Source organism: Callorhinus ursinus, unplaced genomic scaffold (genome assembly GCF_003265705.2).
Source record: "Callorhinus ursinus isolate GAN/ISIS: 27379988/994484 unplaced genomic scaffold, GSC_fseal_2.0 scaffold8, whole genome shotgun sequence".
NCBI classification, from domain to species: domain Eukaryota; kingdom Metazoa; phylum Chordata; class Mammalia; order Carnivora; family Otariidae; genus Callorhinus; species Callorhinus ursinus.
In genome coordinates, this window is record NW_027397070.1 from 60,329,555 (window position 1) to 60,353,044 (window position 23,490).

Genomic DNA, 23,490 nt, shown 5'->3' on the forward strand with positions numbered 1-23,490 from the left:
CCCAGTGGTTCTGACACCACTGCTCCGCAGTGGTGCTAATATGCAGTCAGGGTTGAGAACTACTCTGCTTCTCCGGCTCTGATGTGTCCACGAACCCCCTGGGATCCTGCTGGAGGGCTGGTTGGAATCCAGTAGGTCTGGGATGGGGTTGCAGGGCCTGCATTCCTCACAAGCTCCCAGGTGAGGATCACGATGTGAGTAGAGAGTCCTTGGATGATCTGGCCATCCCTTGCCTGGTGTTCAATGCCACTGAGATGGAAGGAGGAGGCCTGGAGGCCTGCATGTCAGGAAGGAGTGGAGGGGTGAGGGAAGGGGGTGAGGTCGGGAGGGGCTCATACCTGAGAGCTGTCACAGAGGACGCGCGGGCGGGACGTGGTGACCCGTGGCACAGGTGGTGGAAGTGCTTCTGTGCCTGCCATGAGCTGGGGCTCCGTGGTCCTGCTGAGCATAGCAGCTAGTGCTTACCGTCTGCAAGGCGCTTTTCTAGACTTCTCTTCTGGTTCTCCCTTAATCCCCCCTCCCATTTTATGGATGAGGAAACAGAGGCACATTAGGGAACATAGCCAAGGCCTGCAGCTGGGAAATGACAGAGCCCCGGCTCCAGACTGTGTGATTAACCCCTTTTGCCTTATTAGCCCTTCGGTTTCTGGGCCAGTGCATAGTCATTTATTTCAAATATTTGGTGAGCCCCTGTTCTGAGCCAGGCTCAGGGTTGGACCCTGGAAACACAGGGGTGTCACCACCCAGGACAGAGCCCAAAGACAGGTCCTGAAGATACCCCCTGGAAGGCTTAGAGTTAGAATCCACAGAGAACTTAGGCTCTAAAGGCTTAGAATCCACAGAGAAGCCCCATCCCTCCTGCAAGAGCCATGCTGATGAGTAGCTCCTAACACGGGGCCCCAGCCTGAGCGTGGGCCTGGCTGTGTGGACGGTCAGTGGACAGCCCCCCGCAGGGCTGTGGACCGGAGGCAGGCAGAGCAGCCTGGGGCTCCTTCTCACAACCTTCTTCCCCTCCCTTCCCAGCTTCTTAGGATTTCTATCCTTTTTAGGCTCCTGCTGCTTTCTCCATCCTTTCATTCTCATTGTCACAGCCCACGGGCCACATAACTGCCTGTCTTTAACAGAATCAATTCCATTCTATTATTTACTAATTGCTTAGTTATTATTTTGATGGATGGAATAGGACACTCAGCCCTCTGGGCTCCTGTAAAACAAATTGACTGCCAGCCCACGCCACATGGATAATAATAGATCTTCGTGTGGGTAAGCTCAGGCGGGTGCACTGGAAAACCAGTGCCCTGTTTCCCTTGCTCCTGGGGACTGACTGCCTTCCCCTGACTTCAGGTGGCTCTCACAGGGTGGATGACCTCCAAAGCTAAGGGCAGGGCTCTCCCTCAGGGTCCCTGGTTGCGATGGGGGCTGATGCTCTGAACTCCAGGTGAGGGAGAGGGGCAGGGAGACCGGGTCAGGAGGAGAGTTACCCAAACCAGAGGCCCTCCTTGGTCCCAGCTCCTGTTCCACTCGCTGTCATGTCTGTTGGCATCACTGCCGCCACCATCAGGCTGGGAGTTGCAGCAGGATCTGAATTGTATTGCTCTCTCTCATCCCAGGAGCCAGTGTGGAGTTGGACAGACTAGATGATGTCATGTGCATCCCACTGAAGGCGAGGGGCCAAGGATTGTAATTCCTGTCCCAGTCTGGCAGCTGCCATTCATGTTCAATTCTTTCCAACGGCTCCCATGTGTGACACATACTTCCTCTGCTAGGTTATGCTCTGGCATGCTGTTTATTCACGGTCAGTATTTCCACTTGATGAAATCCGGTGGGATTTTGCCACTTAGGTAACAAACTCTTAGGGAGCATTTACTAGGAGCCAACCCTGTTTTTGGTATTAACTGACTCACTGATTCTTTATACTAGCCCTCTGAAGTAGGCACAGTCATTATCCACACTTTGCAGAAATCTGAAACATGGAGGGGTTAAGTCAACTTGCTAGGAAGTGCCCTTCAGCTAAGCCTCTCCTGGTCTCATTTCCCAAATTCCCTGATGTTGTACGCCTGCCTTGATCTTCACAAAGTAGCTTTCAAACTTCTTTTTCTTATTATGTAAAATGCAAAGTTCCTCAGGTACTTCCTTTGCCTAAGCCAAATACCAGAATCCAGGAAAAGATATTGTATCATTAACTATGAGTGTGCTAACCTCACCGTGTCAACCTTTTATTATAAGAATAATAGCTAACATTTGAAGAATACCTACAACTTTATCCCACAAACTTTCAAGGGTTTTATAAACGCAGAAACCAAACTTCAGATATGTTAAGAAACTTCTGAAGGTCACACAACTAATACTTTTTTGTGTGATTAAAAAAATTTTTTTATTGTTGAAATTTAGTTGACATACAGTGTTCTATCAATTTCAGATTCAACCATTCTATACATTACTCAGTGCTCACCATGATGAGTGTAGTTACCCCTTGCCACCATAACTTCCCCACTTTTTGATCATGCACTCCACCACCAAAAACTTCTGAGCATCCATCCCTCCAATATAATGTATGCTCAAGGGCCTACAAATCATGTTCAAGCACGGCTATTAGGATAGGGCAAGGGCCATCATTTAAAATGATGGAAACAACCCTACTTTTCCAATAAGTCTTCTTGGGAATTTCAGATTGGAGGTGAGGGATAGCTGCTTGTCAGATTTGTTGCTGGTTCCATCTCAATGGAACTGAAAGGAAGGGTTGTCCTTGCAAGAGAGGAGGGTCAACTTCATCATTTGCTTGTTTTTCTCTTGCACTTATGTGATTAGTACTGTCTTTAGCCTCCCAGAGATCCCTCACAGGAGTCTCTTAAAGCCATCTGTCCACTTCGTGAGAGTTGACCTGATGAAAATTGGACAGTTGCAAATCCAGGGGCCTAGGCAAAGCCGAATTACCATATATTGAAACCCTAGTGGGAGAGGTACTGCCGTGAACCCCTCCACGCCGTGGCCACCTGACTCCAGACAACCTAGAGGTTAGTTCGTAAATTAAACATTCATAAACCTTCATTTCTTTCCTAACTTTTGCATAAAGATCTGAATAAAAATTCTAATACTGTCTTCCTGCACTCAGATGAATCCGCTTTCCAACTCCCTGGGGTCTACCTCCCCCCCATTATAGTCTATGTTTTTGCTCCTTTAATGTGTAGTAGCATTTCTTCTTTGGCTTTCCAGAGTTCTTAACACATGATTCAGCCATTTTTAAGCAGATTAAATCTTTGGCTGAGCAAATAAATGTTTAAAAATATCCACAGATAATTATTTGATTAAATAAATACATGTTCAGAAACCACAAACAGTTCTCAAAAACACTTTTATGTGAGGTATTAAGTTCAAAATAGGTGATCTCTTTTGGTATTATACATGGCAGAAAATTCTAAGCTTGATTTTAAGAGATCAAATAAACAAATGCTCTGAAGAGCTTATAATTCTTTTAAACAGTCCTCCCTACCTGTCACTTGTTGGGGCAACATTTGTAAAGCAACCGGCATGGGTCTTAGGGGTTCACTGGCTGGAGAGATCATGGGATTAGTGGGCCCAGCTGACCACATAGCTCCCAAATAAACAGAGATTTAATAGGGGAAATGCCGGAGTTTTGTCGAGGTTAAAGGTCACACAGTTGATGGTGGAGCTGGATTACAAGCCAGGTCTTTTGATGCTGCAGCATACTGAGCAAGCTCTTTATTCTTTCATATGGGGTAGCTATTACCACAACAATGCTGTGTAACAAAACACTCCCTGGGGCACCTGGGTGGCTCAGTCTGTTGGGCATCTGACTCTTGATCTCAGCTCAGGTCTTGATCTCAGGAGTGTGAGTTCAGGCCCCACGTTGGGTTCTGCCCTGGGCATGGAGCTTACTTAAAAAAAAATTTAAAAATAAAAAACCAAAACCCAAAAAACAACACTCCCAAACCCAGTGGCTAAAGATGGCCATTAATTATGATCGTGTTCACAGGTGTGCAAGTGTGGTGCACCTCCGCTAGGCTGGGCTGGTTTCCAGATGCCAGGCTCCGGCTCCAGGTCCCGGCTACTGTTTGCATTCAAACCTGTTCTATATATTGTTCATCTTCCTTGGCCCCACAGGGGGCATGAGATCTGCTCCACCTGTCTCATTCTGGGGCTCAGCCTGAAGGAGCACGTTCTTCCATGGCGATCGCCAGAGCTCAACAGGGCGAGTCCAGCTGGGTGAATGCATTTGAAGCCTCTGCCCACTACATGGCCACGAATATTCCATTGTCACAGAGTTACACGGTCCAGCCCAAGTCAAAGAGTGGGGAACTACCCTCCATGCACCATAAGGCTGTAGTCAGGGCAGATTTAGAACTCTATGATAGGAGAGGGAAAAATCGAGACCAGTAACTCACACCGTGCACCTGGTTTAAATTAGAGGCATGCAACATGGGCCCCAGGATCTTGAAAGCATCGTTACTGCCTTGGACTCATACCTGCTCAAGTGTTTTTGGATGATCTGAGGAAGAGGAACGCTTGAAGTGAAGCTAAAGAAGGCTTGTCTCCTTACTCCATTTTTGCTGAGATATTTGAATAAGCGGGGTGATTTCCTCTGCCTCCCTGATGCCCTAAAGGGGTATCATTCAGTCGCTGAGTGTAAAAAATGGTGCTGGCTGGTAGTCCTGGGTTTCCCAGTGCAGGGCTGGGGAGCCTGTGCGGCATCTCTGTAGGGGCTCCTTGAGGAGTCCAGAGAAGGCCCTGGTTGGTACCCCAGCACTGTCAACACCCCTCCAATAGGCTGAGCTATGCAGAATGATGGATAGAGCATATGTGAAGTCACAAAAGTGGGATGCAACCCAGTCGCTCTCCAAATACCCACAGCGACAGAGGTAAGTCTAAGCTTCTCTCCGTACGGCTCCCTGGAAACACCCCAGTCCCCTTCCCTGCCACCAGAAGCAGCAATGTGCGTTCACAGGGGCCAAATCCCCAGCTGCCTGAATGGACCTGGACTGTGAGGCCGCTGGCCCCTAGGATGGGGCTGGGGCTGGGAAGGATTACAGTTCTGCCCCTACTGGGGGCCTTTGGTTTTCTTTAACTTTTTATTCTGAAACATTCCCAAACATACAGAAAAGCAGAGATAGTAGAATATTAAACTCCCAAACACGCACCACTTAGACTTAACATTCTAACATTTGCTTCATCTATTGGTAACTAATATCACCACAATACTATTATCACGCCAACATTAGTATTTCATTGCTCAACATCTTCTAGTACCCTAATTTCACCCCAGTTTTCTCAAAAAAGCCTTTCTACGGTCGTTTGTTTGAATTAGAATTCTACACTTTGCATTTGGTTGGCATGTCTCTTTAGATTCTTTCAATCTGTAACACTTGCCCCTCCTTTTATTTTTTAAAAAGGAATTAATTAATTAATATGAGAGAGAGACATACGTGTGTGGGAGGAGGGGCAGAGGGGGAAGGAGAGGGAGACAAGCAGACTCTGCACTAAGGTCAGAGCCCAGAGCCTGGAGCACACAGGAGGCTTGCTCTCACATCCCCGAGATCATGACCTGAGCTGAAACCCAGAGTCTTAACCAAATGAGCCAACCAGGCACCCCTTGCCCCTCTTTTTAAAAAGTCATTCCTTTGTCAAAGAAACATGATCATTCGCCCTATAAAAAGTCCAGCATTCTGGCTTCGACTGATTGTATTCTTGTGGTATGTGTTTGGCACGTTCCTCTCTCCTCGATGTTTCTGTACACTGGACTATCTAGAGGCTTAAGAAGATTCAGACTGAGCGTTTGAGGAAGAATGGCATCGTGAGTGATGCTGTGTACTGGTGGGCACCATGTCAGGAAGACGTTCTGTCCGTTTGTCTCATTTTGAGTGATGTTAAGACTGACCAATTGGTGCAGGTGCTGGAGTCTAACTTATTCTAGGGTTCTCCATGAATCTTTTCAGTTTTAGCAGCCACTGAGGTGGTATTCTAATTTTTTCATTTCCCTTGCTTTTATTAGCTCTATAAAGAGGAAAGTTCTCACATCAACTATTTGATTATCTTGAAGATGAGTTTTACAGGAAAGGCATGATAAGTGTTTGATTCTTTCTCTTCGATGATCGGTTTTCCAAGTTACACAGTCAACGTGATGGATAACCATCGTAATGTAGAGTTAGGTTTATTCTTTAAGTTTGGTGTGTAATTAAAAAAAATTTAGAGATACTTTGACTTTTTCTCATTTTTATTTACTTGATCTCAAGTCAAAACTATAAAACAGGGTATTCAGAAAGGTCCTTCCTAGCTGTGTCTGCCTCCCTTGTTTTTATTAGCTTTGGGGGAGTCCTTCCAGTATTTCTTTTTGAAAAGATAAACAAATACATACATATGTGTATGTGTGTATTTCCCCCTGTTCTACACAAAAAGTAGCAAACGATGCGCTCTGTTCTATATCCTCCCTTAGCAATATGTCTTGGAAATTGCTCCATAACATCATTTAGCGATAATCTTCATTCTTTTATAGCTGCATGGTACTCCATTGTATGGATGAACATAATCTTTTCAGCATATTCCCTATTGATCAATATTTGGGCTATTTCCAGTTTTCTTTTTGCTCTTACAAATAATACACCAGTGAATGGCCCGGTGCCCTATATCATTTTTTATTTCTTTCAGTGTGCTTTTGGGACAGATTCCTAAAAATGGGATTACTGGACCAAAAGGTAGATGCATATGCAATTTTGCTAGATACTGCCAAATTCTCAATAGAGGTTGCGTATTTTTGCCTTTCTATCAGTATTATATAAGAGTGCCTGTCTCCCTAAGGCTTCTCCAACAGAGTATGTTGTTAAATATTAGAGTTTTGCCCATATGATAGGGCAAAGAAGTGGTGTCTTGTTTTAGTTTTAATTTTAGTTTTAGTTTTAATTTGCATTTTTCTGTTTTCATAGGTTCAGTAGCTGTTTGCATTTTTCCCCCTGGGAACTGTCTATTCACATCTTTCACCCATTTTTCTACGTTGTTGTTAGGGATATTATTAACTCTTTGTGATATAGGACAAAAAATGGTTCCCCAGTTTAGCATTTTCCCATGTTTATGGTTTTTTTATATGAACACATTTAAAAGCTTTTTTTTAAAAATAAAGATTTTATTTATTTGAGAGAGAGCAAGCTGGGAGGGAGAGAGAGAGAGAGAGAGAGCACAAGCAGGGGGAGGGGCAGAGGGAGAAGCTGACTCCCCGCTGAACAAGGAGCCCGACGAGGGCCTTGATCCCAGGACCCTGGATCACGACCTGAGCTGAATGCAGACGCTTAACCGACTGAGCCACCCAGGTGCCCCTAAAAGCTTTTTTTTTTTTTTTTTTTTTTATAGTAAGTTTACCATTTCCCTCATTGCTTCTGGATTTCTAGTCATAATTAGGAAAATGTTTTTCCAGTCCCAAGCTATAAAGATTACTCATATTGTTTTCATTTTTACAATTAGATTTCTCATTTAAATGCAGTTTCTCCCGGTGTACAGTGTTTGTCTGGATCCAAATTTATCTTTTTCTGTATGGCTATCCAGTTGTTCCACATGACTTATGAAATATCGTTCTTTGCCTCCACTTACTTGAAATCCTGTCTTTATCACAAATTCATTTTCCATAAGTACTTGGGTCTATTCCTGGATTTTCAATCCATACACCAGAAATAGCTATATCCATATGCACCAATACTACACTGTTATAATTATAGAGGCTTCAAAATATGTTTAATATCTTATAAGGCTAGGACTCCTTATTACTCTTTTTTTTTCTAGTTTTCTTTATTCCTGGCTATGTTTACTAGCTTCCTTCCATGTGAATTTTATAATCAACCTTTAATGCTCCAGGAAAAAAAAAAAGATGGTATTTTGGGAGGGGAGAATCGCATTAAATTTATAAATCAACTTATGGAGAATTGACATTTTTACAATGTTGAACTTCTCCACCAAGAACATGGTATACACATCAATTTGCTGAAGTGTACATATTTGCATTTCAGGAACTTTAAAAATTCTCCTCCTATAGATTTTACACATTTCTTGTTAAGTTTATGTCTAAATATTTTATTTCAAGTTTTGCTGTTATACATGGAGTCTGCTCTTCTGTTTCTTTTAACTTATGATTTTTTTATATTTATGAAGATGACTGGTTTATGTGTATTGATTTTTTTAAAGATTTTTATTTATTTGAGAGATAGCATGAGTGGGGGTAGGGGCAGAGGGAGAAGGAGAAGCAGACTCCCTGCTGAGCAGGGACCCCAATGTGGGGCTCGATCCCAGGACTCTGGGATCATGACCTGAACTGAAGATAGATGCTTACCCGACTGAGCCACCCAGGTGCCCATGCATGTCCGATTTTATTATCTTGCTACTTTACTAAATTCTCATTGTTTATAGCAGTTTCTCCATATTCTTTTTGGCTTTTTCAGATATACATACAGTCATATCAGCAAGCAGATAGATTTTCTTTCTTTTCTGGTTATTATGCGTCTACTCGCATTCTCGTATCTAGTTGCGTTGGCTAATACCTCCAACACATGTGAAATAGTCACTATGTGCTATTTTAAATATGCTGTTGGTTTTTATTTCTAGTATTTTATTTAGGATTTTTCTGTGTTCATAGGTTGAGATTGATGGGGCCTGTTTTTTTAAACCATTCTGTGGTACAGATGGCGTGTCACCTATGAACTACAAAGAGGCTCATGAACTTCCCTTTGCATCTTCCTCTCTCTTTTCTTCCACACTGGCTGGTTGGTTGTCACCCTCTTTGCCTCCATTGTCCATTGCTTTTTCAGTCCTTTCCATTCACCCTCATGTTTGCTTTCCATTCTTTCTCCTTCCTGGAGATCAATGAAGTTTGGTGGTTTGGGGGGCAGTGAAAGTGCCTCAGACTCTCACGGACCAACCTCGCATTGGATCACAGTTCAGCCACTCACCAGTTCTCTGACTTTGGGCTGATCATGGAATCTTTTCAAGCCTCAGCTTTCTCCTCTGTAAAATGGGAAAGAAAATAATGCCTTACTTTACAGGATTGCTGATAAGAGTAACACAATTAAAGAGCACAATTAAAAGTGTTGTGATAGTTGCTCAACACACCCGTTCCTTCCTCCTGGGCACAGACTTATGTTTTCCACCCTTCTTTGCAGTTGCGTGTGGCCATGTGCCTGTGCACTAGCCAATGGAATGTGACCAGAATGATGTGTGCCGCGTCCGTGTAAAGCCCTTAAAAAAATCTCCACATGTAATTGTCCATGGTCCTCTTCCTTCTGCTAGTCTGATGCAGATGAGCAAAGTGAGGATGGTGGAGCTGCAATGTGGAAGGGGGCTGGGCCCCTGAATCACCACATGGAGGAGGGTCACTTATTAGTCAGAAACACAGTTTTGGACCTAACGTGAACAAATAATAGATTTCTAACACATCTGACCCATTGTCCATTTTGGAGTTTGCTTGTTATGGCACCTAGCATTACCCTAATTAATACCATGCTCAACAGACACAACTTCTTCCTTTCACTTCCCCCTTCTCGTCCCTCATGATCCAGCTCGAAATGTCAGCTCCCTGGTGAGACTTTCTCCAACCTCCTCAGGCAAAATTAATGAGTCACTCTGTCTCCGTGCTCCCAGGGTACTTACAAGCCATGACCCAGTCACAAACTGGGTTGTGAATTCTTTGTTTACACGTCTTCTCGAGGGGCCTGGCCCAGAGCTGGTATTCAGCAAGGGTCAGTGGATTGGGTGAGGAATGAGTACATGGTATGCAGATGCCTCAGATACACTTTCCAAATAAAGACTGAAGGCTGGATAATGTCTGCAAAAGGGTGTGGCAATAACACATTGACCTTCTTATCTAACCTCAAGTCTCAGAGCAAACTGTTGGCCTGGTTCTACCTCTGGGTCACTGCCAAGGACAGCTCTCAGTAAAGGCTCCTGTTTTTGCACTGGTACAAATTACATAGGTTTCATGGGCCCTTCATTTCCTACCACATAAGGTTCAAGTCTCAGCTCTGTCTGGAACTGGCTCTGTGGCCTTGGATGTGTCACACACTTACGTGCACACACGCAGACGTGTGCACACACACACACAGTGGCTCAGAGAGCTGTATCTGGGAGTGTGGAGACCACCCCTGACCTGTGGGTGGCCTAGGGCAGCTGAGATGCAGGGAACTGAGGCTGGGGGAGGCAGCTCTACAGCTTCTCTGAGGTCTCAGGTCAGCAGACTCCTGAAATGCCAGAAGCACGGGCCCAGTACTCAGCTCTCCCTGTCCTGGACAGCTTAGCCTGTCAGTCTTGCTGCCCCAAACTCCCCAGGGGAGGGCCACATGAAGACTTTCTGAGACCCTGTGTTTGGAGGAGATTCAGGGGCTGACCACCATTCACAAGTCATAATACTGAAAATACCGTAGTCTAATTGAATTCTGATTTTTCATGATTATTACTTTTATAATGTTTTTACAACATTACATATCAAAATCTTTTTAAAATGTTTTATTTTTCCTCATTTATTTTTGGGGCCCCTGTTTGCTGTCATCTTTAGCACCTGCTGGGCCTCCTGTTGTAGGATCCAAGAGGTAAGTGACACTCATCTTGAAACACCTTGAAAATTGTGTATCCCTGGTATCCATGGGAGTGGAGCCCAATTCCTGTCCATGTGGGTAGGCGCTAATACTTCCCCTCACACGTGACTGGAAAGGAGCCAGGTCTCAGAGCTGTAGCACCTCTCCTTAGTTTCTTTGGTGCCTGGAGGAGGCAGGAAGTCTTGCAAGCTGCTGAGTGTGGGGGTGAGGGCACGACAAAGGGCTCTGGGGATGGGGACAAGCGGGGAATGGAGAGGCTGAGCTGGGAGGAAAGCAAGCAAGGAGTGGCCTGTGGAAAATGCCACATGTGTCATCCCTTGGCCTCTGGGTGTGGCAGAAAAATGTGGAATAAGCCCAGGTGCTTCCTGATGTAGGGACCTCAGAGCAGTTCCTTGGGAGAGCAGTCTGATGGGATGGGGGAAGGGGGCTTGGTACTGGGAGCAAGGAGCTCCTGGTTGGCCTTGGAACCTTTCTTCTGATGTCTCAATAGGAGCAGTAAAGCAGAATATTTGGAAAGCACAGACTTTAGAGTCAGATTGCCCAGATCCAAATCTGGGCTCCATCATGCACTAGCTCCATGATCTCGGGGAAATCATCTAACATTTCTGAGACAAGAGTTGATCCAAACTGGAAGGGATCAAAAAGCCAACTAGTCTAGCAGACTTGTTTTACATATGATGCTGCTGAGGTCCTGAGTGGGGAAGGAGCTCTCCAAGAGTCCTAGCTAGTAGGAGGTAGAGTTGGAGCCTGAACCAAGGACTTCTGACTCCCATCCAAGTACTTCATCTAGCATATCACTGTGAACATTGGGCACAAACAACATCCAGCCACCAATCTCCCCATTTAACCATTCATACTCTCGCTCATCCATCATCCATCCACAAACCCACTGGGTCCTTCACTTAACCATTCATATAATATGCCATCTACCACCCATCTGCCATCCATCTATCCATCCACTCATCACCCATCTCTCCATCCATCACTCTATCCAACTATTCCTTATTCACCCATTTACCCACCATCCTTTCCATCATCCACCTATCCACTCATCTCTCCACCCATCTTTCCATCCAACGATCACAACATTCATCAACCCAAGTTGGTAGGGTGGGTGGAATGACTGTTGGGTATGTAACACCAACAGTGTTTGCCATAGGATGTGAGAAACTGCAATTGTTACTTTTAAAATTTGTATTGCTAATTCAATTCAAAGTGGTTACTGAATTGCTATTAACATCACAGCATTGTGTTAGCATTGCTGGCTAGAGGTAAGGGTTCCTAAAGCACCCCATTAAATATAAAACATTTTCCTCCTAAAGAAAAATGACAACTAAAAGCAACTCAAGGCCCTGGATTGGATCTTGGACTGGGAAAATAAAATAACTACAAAGGACATTATTGAGACAGTTGATAAAATTCTAATATGAATTGCATAATAGATCATAGTATATTACTAGAATGTTGGATTTCCTGATTTTTATAACTGTACTGTAGTTACCTAAGAGAATGTCTTTTTTCTTAGCAAATTTATACAGAATTATTTAGGGGTAAAGGGGCACAATATCTTCAACTTACTTGTAGAAAAAATATTTTTTATACATGTAAAATGTATATATAAACATTGCAATAGATAATGTAAAATATTCATATATAAGATATATCAAAGATTATGTATCTATTTTATATATATTATATATAATTATATATTATAGATAAATATGCTTATAGGAAGAGAGAGAAAGCAAACAAATGGAGCAGTTGGTGAATTTTGGTGAAAATTGATGAATTTTGGTCAAGTATAGAAGGGAGAACCTTGCATTATTCTTGCAAATTTTCTGTCTGTTTGAAATGATATAAAATAATTAAAAGTCAGTCCCCAAATGCACAGTCCCTTTCTCTTGGAGCTTACTGTTAGATGAGGGAGAGACCATGGAAAACCCAAATACATATGAAGAGGACAAGACCTATTAATCCATGAGTGTTCATGTTCCCTTTTTATCCCAAGCACTGTACGTAATGAAGAACCAGAGGGGAGAGAATGGAAGAAAAACCATAGCGGTGGGGCCAGGAAGAATCTGTAGAGAAGGCTTGTGAGAGCTGCAGCTCACCAAGGTACAGAGACCTTAGGAGGGCCAAAAGGAGCTACTGAGAAGTCTGCTAGGGGTTATGAATTTGATTGTCTTCCAAGAATCAAAAAACAAGGATTGAAGTGTCTTTTAAAGTTACTTTTGATTGCCAGACTTTCTTTGAGTACAACTTCATGAAAAGACTGATTCACATGGAGCCCTGCATTTTATCAGGTTGCCGATATATAATTCTTCCCCATCAATTAGTACTACAGCAAAGAGATCCCTGGGGAATGGGTTGGTTAGAGAAGCTCTACCTCCAGCAGTCACTGGAAGATGCTGGGGGTAGAGCTTGTGGTGTAAGTGGCAGTTGACTAGGCAGAAAGGAAGAGGAAGCCTTGGGAATCCGGGTGAGATAGGGGAAGCCCTGCGCTAGACTCATTTACCTACCTATATTTCACTTAATCTGTTCAACGTCCCTGCTAACTACTTGTCTTTTTACAGATAAGGAAATTGAGTCAAAGAGAGACTTGCCCACACCGCTGGCAGAACCAGGAACTGCATGATTCCAAAGACCTATGATGCCACACTGCCTCAGGAAGGAGGACCGAGGAGATGGCAGAGACAGATGAGGTGGGGGTGGGCCTGATGGGAAAGGCCTTGAATGCCAAGAGTATTAGCCCAGACTTTACCAACATAGATTTCCAGAAAACTACTTAGCAGGGAAGGAGCCTGGTGGATGAGGGATGTTAAGAATTGGGACCAGGGCTTTACAGTCTTATCCAGCCACAAGAACAGTGGTGACAAAGAAGGCCACCTCTTACAGGACCTGGCTGGCAGACCCCTTATGTTGATTGGGTCTCGTCAGGGTAGGAACTGCTTCTTTCACCATGACGTCAGATACCTTTAAATTCAGAGAGGAGGATATGTGTGGGCAGACTCCAATTGTGAACTTACCAGCTGCCACTTCCTGTTCTCTCCTACCACAGGATGGGGGGGCAGGCCCCCTCGCCTTCTTGCAGAATGGGTGATTATTGGATGCACACCAGCTGCTCATTCATCCAGCTTTCCTTCACACCAGCTGCTCATTCATCCAGCTTCCCTCTGCTTGGTGACATGGATGGCAGCCCTGTCTCCAGACCAAGCCCTTCCTAGATGGGCATAAGGGCTTGGCATGTGACACAAGGGGCCAAGAGAGGGCTGAGGTCTGGAGGAATGACTTAGGGCAGAATGAGGGGAGCAGTGAAAGCCAGAAAAAAATCATTTGGGGTTTCAGCAAAGTAGAAGAATTTTCTTGACTGGGCCAGGTCTCTCTTTCTTCTGTCAGCTGGAGGAGGACTATAAGGAGGCCCTACAGTATGGCTGAGTCACAAGATGGAAGGAGCCTGGGTCTCTGAAGGACAGTGAGGAGGACAGCTAACCAACTACCCTGAATGCCTGCTCAGGGCTAGTGTGAGCAGAATAACTTCTGTTGTAGGGATCTGTTACATGTTTAGGCCTATTTGTTATAGCAGTTAGTCTACAATACTGTCTACAATACAACCTGTATTGTAGGCTGAATCGCCAAGGTGTCATGCAAAGAGCACCCTATTCCTGGCTCTACCACCAATTTCCTCTGTCATCTTGGACCAGCCACTTTTCAAGGCCTTGATTCACCACCTGTGAGAAAAGAGGATCAGTTAGGTGATTTCCAAAGTCTCTGCTATCCTGTAATTCTCTTTTCTAAAAGGTGCGCAGCAGTTCTTGAGAACAAAAACCCAGCCAAATGTTTGACAAAATGCCTCACAATATCCTTACTGATAAGATGGTGTAAAATGGAACCTTGCAGGTTGTAGGTGGAGATAAGTCACAGCAGATAGATTAATGATGCCTAAGAGCATTGGTTAGTAGATCAATAACAACCTGGAAAGGAGGTCTCTAGTGACATTAATAATTTGGATGAATACAGAGAAAGGAAGCTGAACAAATATATGGAAAACACAAAGCTGGATGGCTTATAGATGGATGAGACTCAGGGTTCAAAACAGTTTTTATAAGGCAAGAGCTTGTGACAAAGGCAACAAAGGGAAACGAAGGAAGGTAATGCAAGCCCTGTAGAACTTAAGAGCTGGGGAAGGTTGTCTTGGCAACAGGCTTTAGCAGCAGGCTGTGCCAAAGTGACCTGGGCATTTTTGTTGACCGCAGGTTCTCTTGGAGACAATACTGGGCCACGGCTGCTGAAACTCCACTGCATCTGTGGATGCACCAAGCAGCCACACACTGGGTCTACATGGGGGCAAGAAGGAGTCAATCCTGAAGATCAGGCCATACCTGGGGTCTCCTGTGCCAATTAGGGGACCACTGATGCTTTAGAATAGAGGTCAGAAAACTCTTTCTGTAAAGAGCCAGGTAGTAAATGTTTTCAGCTCTGTAGCACAAAAGCAGTCATAGCCAATAGTAAATGAATGTGGCTGTGTTCTAATAAAAGTTTATTTACAAACATAGGTGGCAGGCCAGATTTGGCCCCGGGGCCATAGTTTTGCCAGCCCCTACTTTAGAAAAAGGACAGACATAAATGACCAGTATGGTAAGAGTTCTGGAGGTTGAAGCATATATGGATTGGTAAAAGAAGCGGGTGGGATGAAGTGCGGAGAGGTAGACATGCCCTATCAGTGGTCCCAGAGGAAAAAGAAGAATGAAAGGAAGTAACAGAAGGCTTATTTTCATTCATGTCAAGGAAGAACCTATAAAACAACAAAAGGGTAATCCCATATCATCAGAGGTGTGCAAGCAGAGGCTGAGGGGATGGAGGAATTGAGCTTGCTGTTCTTTAATGTCCAGTTTTGCTCTGGAGGGGAAGATTCTCAGCCTCCCATGATGGCCCTGTCTTCCCATCCTTCCCAGTACTCAGTGCTGAACTGGTACATCCTGCCCACACAGCGAGACATAAATGATACACTAGAGATACAACCACAGTCCCTTTGATCACAAGGCTCCTGGAGTCAGGGAGACATTTGTAGGGCTGGCTTGGTTGGAGACTTGTGGTGAGCCCCGTGGGTGTTGGAGAGGCCTCTGGCTGCAGATATGCTTCCCTACCTGCATGGGTGATAGAAAGCTGGCTCCTCAAATGGGGAGCCTGCCCTGGGACTGAACATTCAGAACTTAGTTTGTCTCTCCCCTGACAAAGTACAGATTGGGAAAGACCTGCTTCAGCTCTGGGGAGTGGTGGAGTGGATTGGGTGAGTTAATTTCTCTGGTCCTTCTGAGCATAAGGATCTTGGGGCAAGGACACAGCCACCAATGACTACAGATGGAAACACAAGCCTCCATATCAGTTTGGGCCAGCCCCTGGAAGGAGGCTCATGAATAAGACGGGGACCTCCAGGTTTCTTGAGGCAACATTCTGGACCCATTCCCTTCAGTTCTGTAAGGTTGTGACTGAGCTTGGAGAGGTCTAACCATTCGATCTACCATAAACCTGTGCAATGGGGGTACCACCCAGGGGGTTGGGGTTACTAGCAACAGAAACCCCGACTCAAATGACCGTAGTAAAGTAGAGAAGTAGCTGACTCACCACCAAGGGCATGAAGCTTCCAAATTAGTGAGGTGGCTGCTCAGGGAAAGGAACCCCCAATTCCAAGTGGCTTACGTCAACAAAGAAATGCATCCATTGTCTCAGCAACGATATTCAGTAACATGGGACCCCACCTCCCTGGCCACAGCTGATTGGACCAGAGGGAAGCACAAGACTAAAAGCAATTAATCAGTAGCCTGGTCAGCAGCCAGTGGAGTAGTCTGGAGGCGGAGCTCTGCCAAATTAGGGTGCCGGCAATTAAGAGATCCAGGGTGGATCTTGGGAATTTGATCTAGAGAGTTGGTTAGAGTGTGCGCCAGTCCGTGAGAGATGTGAAGACAAAAATCCAACCAAAGGTAGTGGTTAGAGGGAAATGAGCCAGAAGGATGCAGAAGCCAGGGGGAGCGAAGAGCCGGCAAGGTGAGCCTGGAGAGGAGTCGGCCATCTTTAAAGTCACGAATAGGAGATTCTTTTTCCCCAGAGCTGAAGCAGGTCTTTCCCAATCTGTACTTTGTTCTGGTCTTTTTTTTTTTTTTTTTTTAAAAGATTTTATTCATTTATTTGAGAAAAAGAGAGAGAGAGAGCACATGAGCAGGGTGAGGGGCAGAAGGAGAGGGACAAGCAGACTCCCCATTGTGGGGCTTGATCCTAGGACTCTGAGATCACTACCTGAGCAGAAGTCAGATGCCTAACCGACTGAGTCACCCAGATGCCCCTGTTTTGGTGTTTATGAGCTTGGTTGAGTGGTTCATCATGGAGGTCATGCCAAGTGACTAGCTGGTTGAGTTGCTATATTTGCTGCTGCCACAGTATCTTTAGATATGACCTACCATCAGCCTCTCACTATGACGTGGGAGGTTTTGAGGAGAGAAGTGAATCCCCTGGAATTCTACATTATTCTTTTGCAGGGTGATGATGGGGCATAGGCCAGACTTCCTGGGTCAGGTTCTCTCTCCCCAGGGTACCCCAGGAGGAATTAGGGGGTGCTGGAGATGACACCCAGGTCTCTGGCTTCCTGGACCTCCCAAGGCCATCTCTGGGCCTGAGACAGTGAGCCATCAGCCAGGGCCAGGGAGCTCAACCAATAGTGCCAGGGAGGTGTGGTCAACCAGGAAGGTCAGTGTGGGGTGCAAAGAGAGGGAAGGGGGAAGTGGGGGAAGGCCCTGGGGGGGTCTCTGGAAGATAAACATACGCTCCTATGTCTCCTGTCTTCCTCCCCCACCCCCGATTCCATTAGCAGCACCTGGTTTCTCAGACCAGGGAGACCATCCAGACACCATAGTGGCTGAGGACGTAGTCACTAGAGTCCAACCAAACTCCCGAATCTGCCATTTACTGTGTGAGCAGGGTAAGTCACCTGACTTCCCTGGGCCTCCACTTCCCCATCTGTAAAATGGGGATGATGAGAGAACTACCACACGCTCCATAAATGTTAGCCACTGCTGCTAAGAGCAAGGGCTCAGGAAGAGGAGTGGGGCAAGAGGGATTTAGAGAAAGGAGAAAAAGATGCAGAGAGAAACATTGAAAGAGGAAGGGAACGAAGAAGGCCAAGAGGAAATGTGGGGCCCGTTTGGGTGCAGACCTTGCCCACTTGGGGCCCCCTCAGGGCTCCTTTTCTTGTTCTTTCCTCCCCCATATAATCTCCCTGGAATTCTGAGGAATTCTGCTTCCACCCCCTACCCCCCCCCCGGTAGTTGCCATGGTGATGGAAACCTGGACCCAGTGGAAAGTTCTCTGCTTGGCAACGAGGCTGCAGCACCCTGCCTTCCGCTTGCCTGCCTGTGCGTGGGCAGCCAGCTACAACTGCTTCCAGATTTGGGGCCAGCGTGGCCTCTCTGTGGAGACCCAGCCCTCCCTCCCGCAGAATCTAGGATGGGGGCCATGGTGTGACTGGCTCCAACAGCCCTCAGAGAATATCTAGCTTATCCCTTTTCTACAGCTGGGACACTGGGGCAGGGGGGTGGTTTGGATGATTTGTCCAAGGTTGCACAAGCCTCCTGACTTGCCCAGGTCCTCTCTCCTGGGCTTAGCTGCCAGTCCAGCAGTGCTGGTGCACCTGAGGACATGACAGATGGGAGTAGCTACGTGACAGGCCAGCCCCAGAGAACAGGCCAGCTGCTGAGAGCCAGGGGGCCACAGGAAAAGAATGGGAGGCTGGGGAGAGCACCACTGCCCCCACTTCCCCCACATAGAGTGGTAGGTGGGGTTTATTGGAGTGCCATGTTTGTGTGCCTCTCAACAGCCCTGGTTTTCAACTGAAGTAAGAAGGTCACAAAGCCAGCCTTTAACAACCTCCTCTAGGCTTCCCCAACAGAGTCCCATTGCCCTCTTGGCTCCTCCCTCTGACCTTGCCCTTCCTCCTAGACTGAGCCTTGGTCCCCAGCAGGAGGCAAGCTGCCCCTATCAGGGTTGGTACATCTTGATTTAACAGGGAATCTCCTACCTTTCACCTCCCCAGGTACTTACGTGATTTTTCTTCTGTGGACCCCATGTTGTCAAAACCTTTGTCCCTTGAACAAACAGCCTTTATTGAGTAACTCTGCATACCATAACCCATTTCTGATCATCAAAGCCTCCTAGAACCCTGGCTTTGACTGCCCCAGAAGCAGAGACCTGGGGCTTGTGTGGTTGTGTTGTATATATGTGAGACAGTTCCAAGAGGTGGAAACTGACACTAGCTCTGGGCTTATGGTCCCCATCTCTCAGAACTTGGTAGGAGAAGGTTCCCAGTTTGGCAACAATAGAATTTCCCCCAGTTCCCATAAATACACCCCAGCAGGTAGGATGTGGACTGTCTTGGGAGCTCTGGCCACTGACCAGATTCAGACCAGGCTGGGTCATATCATGCCTATCCTCACTTCCCATGAGCCTTGACTGTGTCGACATCTAAGGTTACTGCTGAGAATCCAGCTCATGGAATACAGGGGCCCCACACCCTGTTTCTGGTAATGTGACTTGGAAGCATAACTATGTATTGGAGCAAAGGCCTTTCTTTGTGCAATCTTAGTGGCCCAAGAAGCTATTACCCAAAGAATAGGATAGGCTGGAAAATTCCCTTGGAGATAGACTTAGTCCAATGTCTTCATTACACAGAGGTTTGAGCTACACTCTAGAGCGGGCAGCGATGGCATAAGCAAGGGATGGGTACCAGGTTCAGGTTTAACCTCCATGACTCCTGAACTCTGTGGCTACAGAAGAATTGCATCATCTCTCTGAGCCTCAGTCTTCCCACCCATAAAATGGGACCCAGATTATCAAACACTGTTAATTCCTCCACCAGGTCATGTGTTCTTTAGGGGAAGGACCATGCCAACCTCTTACTTCTCTCCACCATACTAGCACAGAGAGCCTGGCATAGTAGTCCTGGCTTAATCAAAGGGTAGGAACAAACATGAGGGCATTCCTTCCCCAGACTGTCCCCCACACGTTCATTTCATTCGTTAACTCATTTATTTGCTTAACCAAAATTTATTGTCATTGCTTATGTGTGAGAGAGAGACTAGGAGCTTAAAATTTGTTGATGGGGTTTGGACAGGCGGTCCCCACACACTGAAATATGGGAAATACAGGACATTATGTGAACACAAAGGAGGAGATCACCGTCAGTTTTGCAGAGCCCAAGACTTCCCTGAGGAGGTAAAAACTCAGCCAAGACCTCAAAGATAAGAAGGTTTAATAAAAGCAAAAGAAGCAGAATTAGTTTCCAGGAAAGATAAGTGTAAACTGCATGGGAAGGGGTCCTGTGGGCCCACACAATTCCCCTCTCCCCACCTCTGTTTCTCAAACAATCTCATCCAGAGCAGAGACTAGTGATATGGTTCAGGACCACGGAGAGCACCACAGCAACCTTCTAGCCACCATTTTGGTCTTGCTAATCCTAAAGGGGCACAGCTCAGGCTAAGACCTGAGATGAAGAAGGGCAGGGTTTATGGGGGTTTGGGAACCACCAGGCTGGGAGCAGAGGAAGGAGAGTCTGGGGGACTCGCTGAGGTTCAGGGTACTGACTTAATTCTCCAGCTGGGTTGAGGCTGCACTCACAGACCGAGGGGAGCCTGGTGAGCAACTCCTAGGTCTGGGAACCCAGGAGCCCATTTGGCCACAAGAGAAACAGTAAGATGATTGAGACAAGTAGTTCTCAACTGTTTAGAATCAGAAATCTCCTTAAGAGTCTGATGAGTAATAAATTTAGAAACATAACATAATAAGTAAATTATATAGCATGTCAGAAGGTGGTAAATGCTGGGGGAAAAAGAAAAACCTTTCTCCTCACCCAAAAAAACCCCTCAAGTGAACCTAAAATTTTGGCACAATTTAGGAGGCTTTTTATTTAATATACCCCAGATCTTTGCAGATGTAGTTAAGAACCAGTCCCTCCCCAGTGTATAACCCACTCTGCATAAGAGTAGGGAAGGGGAGAGAAGGGGGTGGAGAAGGAAGCTGGGCCGAGTCTGCCTAGATCCCCAAGCCCAGTATGAGAGGGGGCCCCATGGTCTCTGACCAGCTCCTAGGGGAATCCTCAGGCTCCCAACTCCCTGACAAGCTCCTAGAGGCTCCCAGCTCCCAGCTCCTGACTTGCTTGTAGCCTCATCATTCCATTATCATATTTATTAATCGAGCACCTATGTCAGATCAGTCACTGTTCTAGATGTTTAGGATATATTAAGAGCAGAACAAGTAAAGTCAATACCCCCATAAAGCTTATATCCAGTGGATGGAGACAGGTAAGAAAAAAATAAAATAATGAAAATATATAGTATGTTAAAAGTGGTAAATGCTATGGAAAAAGAAAAGGGAAAAAAAATCTGGCAGAGTAAGAGGAATTGGGAGTGGCCATGATGGGCTGGGAAGTGGGGAGGCAGTTGCAATTTTAAATATGGAGGTTACAGTGGAGCTCACTGAGAAAGAGACCCTTAAGCAAAGATGTGAAGGGGTTGAGAGACTCAGCCATGCATACGTGAGGTTTGGGGACTGAGAGGGGCCCCAGGCAGAGGGAACAACCAGTGCAGAGGCTGTGCTGGAGAAATAGCAAGGAGGAGTCGGGGAGGAGGTGAAAGGGACAATGGGGGTCCAGATGGCAGAGAAGATTGCACCAGGGTAAAGCCAGAGCAATGGAGGGACCAGGTAGATTCTGGACTGATTCTGGAGGTAGAACCAACAAGATTTGCGGAAGGATCAAATGTAGGATGGAAGAGAAAGAGAAGAGTGAAAGATGACTGAAGTTTTAGCCTGAGCTGCTGGAAAGATGGAGTTGCCATCAACTGAGATGGGGGGAAAAGTGGGTGGGCAGAGCAGGTTTGGGAGGACAGAACAAGAGCTCGGTTTCAGCTATGTCCTGTTTGAGACGTTCGTTGGACGTCCCACTGGAAACACTGAGAAGGCATTTGGAAATACGATTTTGGATTTCATAGCCCAGGATGGCTGAAATGGAACGAGCCTATAAGAGGCTGCCTGAGCCCAGGTCCCCATCAGAGCTGGCACATCTCCTTCACACGTTTCCCACCACTGATTCCATGTCTCTGCGGTGGGTCATCGCTGTCTGCCCGGGCAGCCCCTGTATGTCTGAATAGTCCTGACAGAGAGAAGTTCTTCCTACACTGAGCAGACTTCCATCCCAGGGTCTCAGAACCACAAGAGAAGCTCAGTTCAAAGACGCTGTGACCTCCAGGTGTAAGAGATATAGAGGACTGACAAGGGTTCTTGATAGCTTCCCCGTGTCTGACTGCAATCTTTTGTAAGACCAATTTTCTCTAAGATACCCGGGGGGCTTTCCAATATGTGCTCCCTTTCTCTTAAGCTGGCTCTGGTGGTCTCTGCTCCTGCCACCAGAGACCTCTGTGCACCCAAGTCAAGTACTGACAGATGGGCTATGAAGATTCAGTGAAAGAAAAAATGTCAAATGCTTAGCTGGTGCCTGGCGCAAGAAGATGCTAGATGCAATGAAATAGCCACCTGTGACAGAGATAATCACCTGTACACCAGAAGCATCCAGAAAGACAGTGATGATGGAAGGAGAACCTTATGTGAAGTCCTAAGAGGTGGGTAGGAGTTAACCAGATAAAGAGGGGGATGAAGGGCTTCCCTGTCCCCAAGCCATCTCTTCTCCATACTGAGCATGTCCAGCTCCTGCCACACACCACTCCACCATGGCTAGTATGGTTCTGCTCTTTATTGGCAGCACCCAGGACAGAACCTTGAAAGAACATAGCACAGCATAGAAGTATGTGGGGACTAGAGCTAGATATTCAAATCCAGGCCTCATACTGGCTGTGTGACCTTGGACAAGTTACTTGACCTGTCTGTGTTTCTGCTTCCTCATCTGCAGACAAGGGGATAGTAAACAGGGCCTATTTGGTAGACTGGTTGTGAAGATAAAGTGGGATAATGCTGGGGTGCTTGGATGGCTCAGTCGGTTGAGTGACTGACTCTTGATTTCTGCTCAGGTCATGATCTTAGGGTCCTGGGATTAAAACCTGAGTTGGGCTCTGTGCTCAGCAGGGAGTCTGCTTCAGATTCTCTCTCTTTGTTCACGCATGTGCACACATGAGCGTGTTTTTTCTCTCTAAAATAAATAAAATCTTTTTAAAAAGTGGGATATGCCTGGTAAGAGTCTAGACATGGTGAGTCCTCAAGAAATGTATCTATTATCATGGCTGGGGTTTGACACTGCACTGGCCTCAGCTTCTGCTCAGCCCAGCATTTCCTGAACCTGCTTTGGTTCACAAAGCCTACTCCAGTCTGTGAGTTCAGGTGGCCCTGTTCTACAGAGAAGGAAATAAAGGGAACTCAGAGAGGCCATATGACATTTCTGAAGCCCTACAACTAGTCTGGGGCAAACTCAGCTGAAGGAGAGAGACAGGCAGTTGCCGAGGGACCAAGTGAAGGTGTGTGTGTGTGGAGGGGGGCTCAGGGCTGGGAACAGGAAGCAGAGGAGACAGGCAGGGCTGAGTAGGTGGGGAGGCAGGTTCCAGCAGGAAGAGGGAGAGGAAACACAGCAGCCTCCTGAGGGGCAGTGGAAGCTCTGGCCACGGACACCTGGCTGTCCCATTAGGTCCCTGCAGATCTCTCCTGCCTCACTTCTGTGTCCTGAGCTGCAGCTGAAAAGCCCTTTGCTGAGTCACCCAGCAGCTGGAAGAGTCATGGAGCTTCCTGAGTCTTCCCGGAGAGCTGGCCAGTTTAATTCTCCTGCTGAGCAGCTCCTCGGAGCCTCAGCTTCTGCTCCGGCCTGGCTTTCAGCTGCTTGTGTACCCTTGGGTAGGTTGCTTTACCTCTTAGACCCCTGACTGTCCAG

At 46.3% G+C, this 23,490-nt stretch overlaps 1 long non-coding RNA gene across 3 annotated transcripts; it reads right to left on the minus strand.

Annotated features, from left to right (window-relative positions):
* Window positions 1-8,585: 8,585 nt before the first annotated feature.
* LOC112822714 (uncharacterized) lies at window positions 8,586-17,844 on the minus strand. 3 transcript variants are annotated; one of them, XR_012378895.1, is made up of 3 exons: window positions 17,785-17,844; window positions 14,193-14,308; window positions 8,586-8,997 (listed from the first exon to the last, which is right to left on the minus strand). It is a non-coding gene; the product is annotated as an uncharacterized lncRNA (long non-coding RNA). The 3 variants fall into 3 exon arrangements; XR_012378896.1 differs by lacking the exon at window positions 17,785-17,844 and adding an exon at window positions 16,872-16,993; XR_012378897.1 differs by lacking the exon at window positions 17,785-17,844 and adding an exon at window positions 16,203-16,237.
* Between the last annotated feature and the right edge of the window lie 5,646 nt (window positions 17,845-23,490).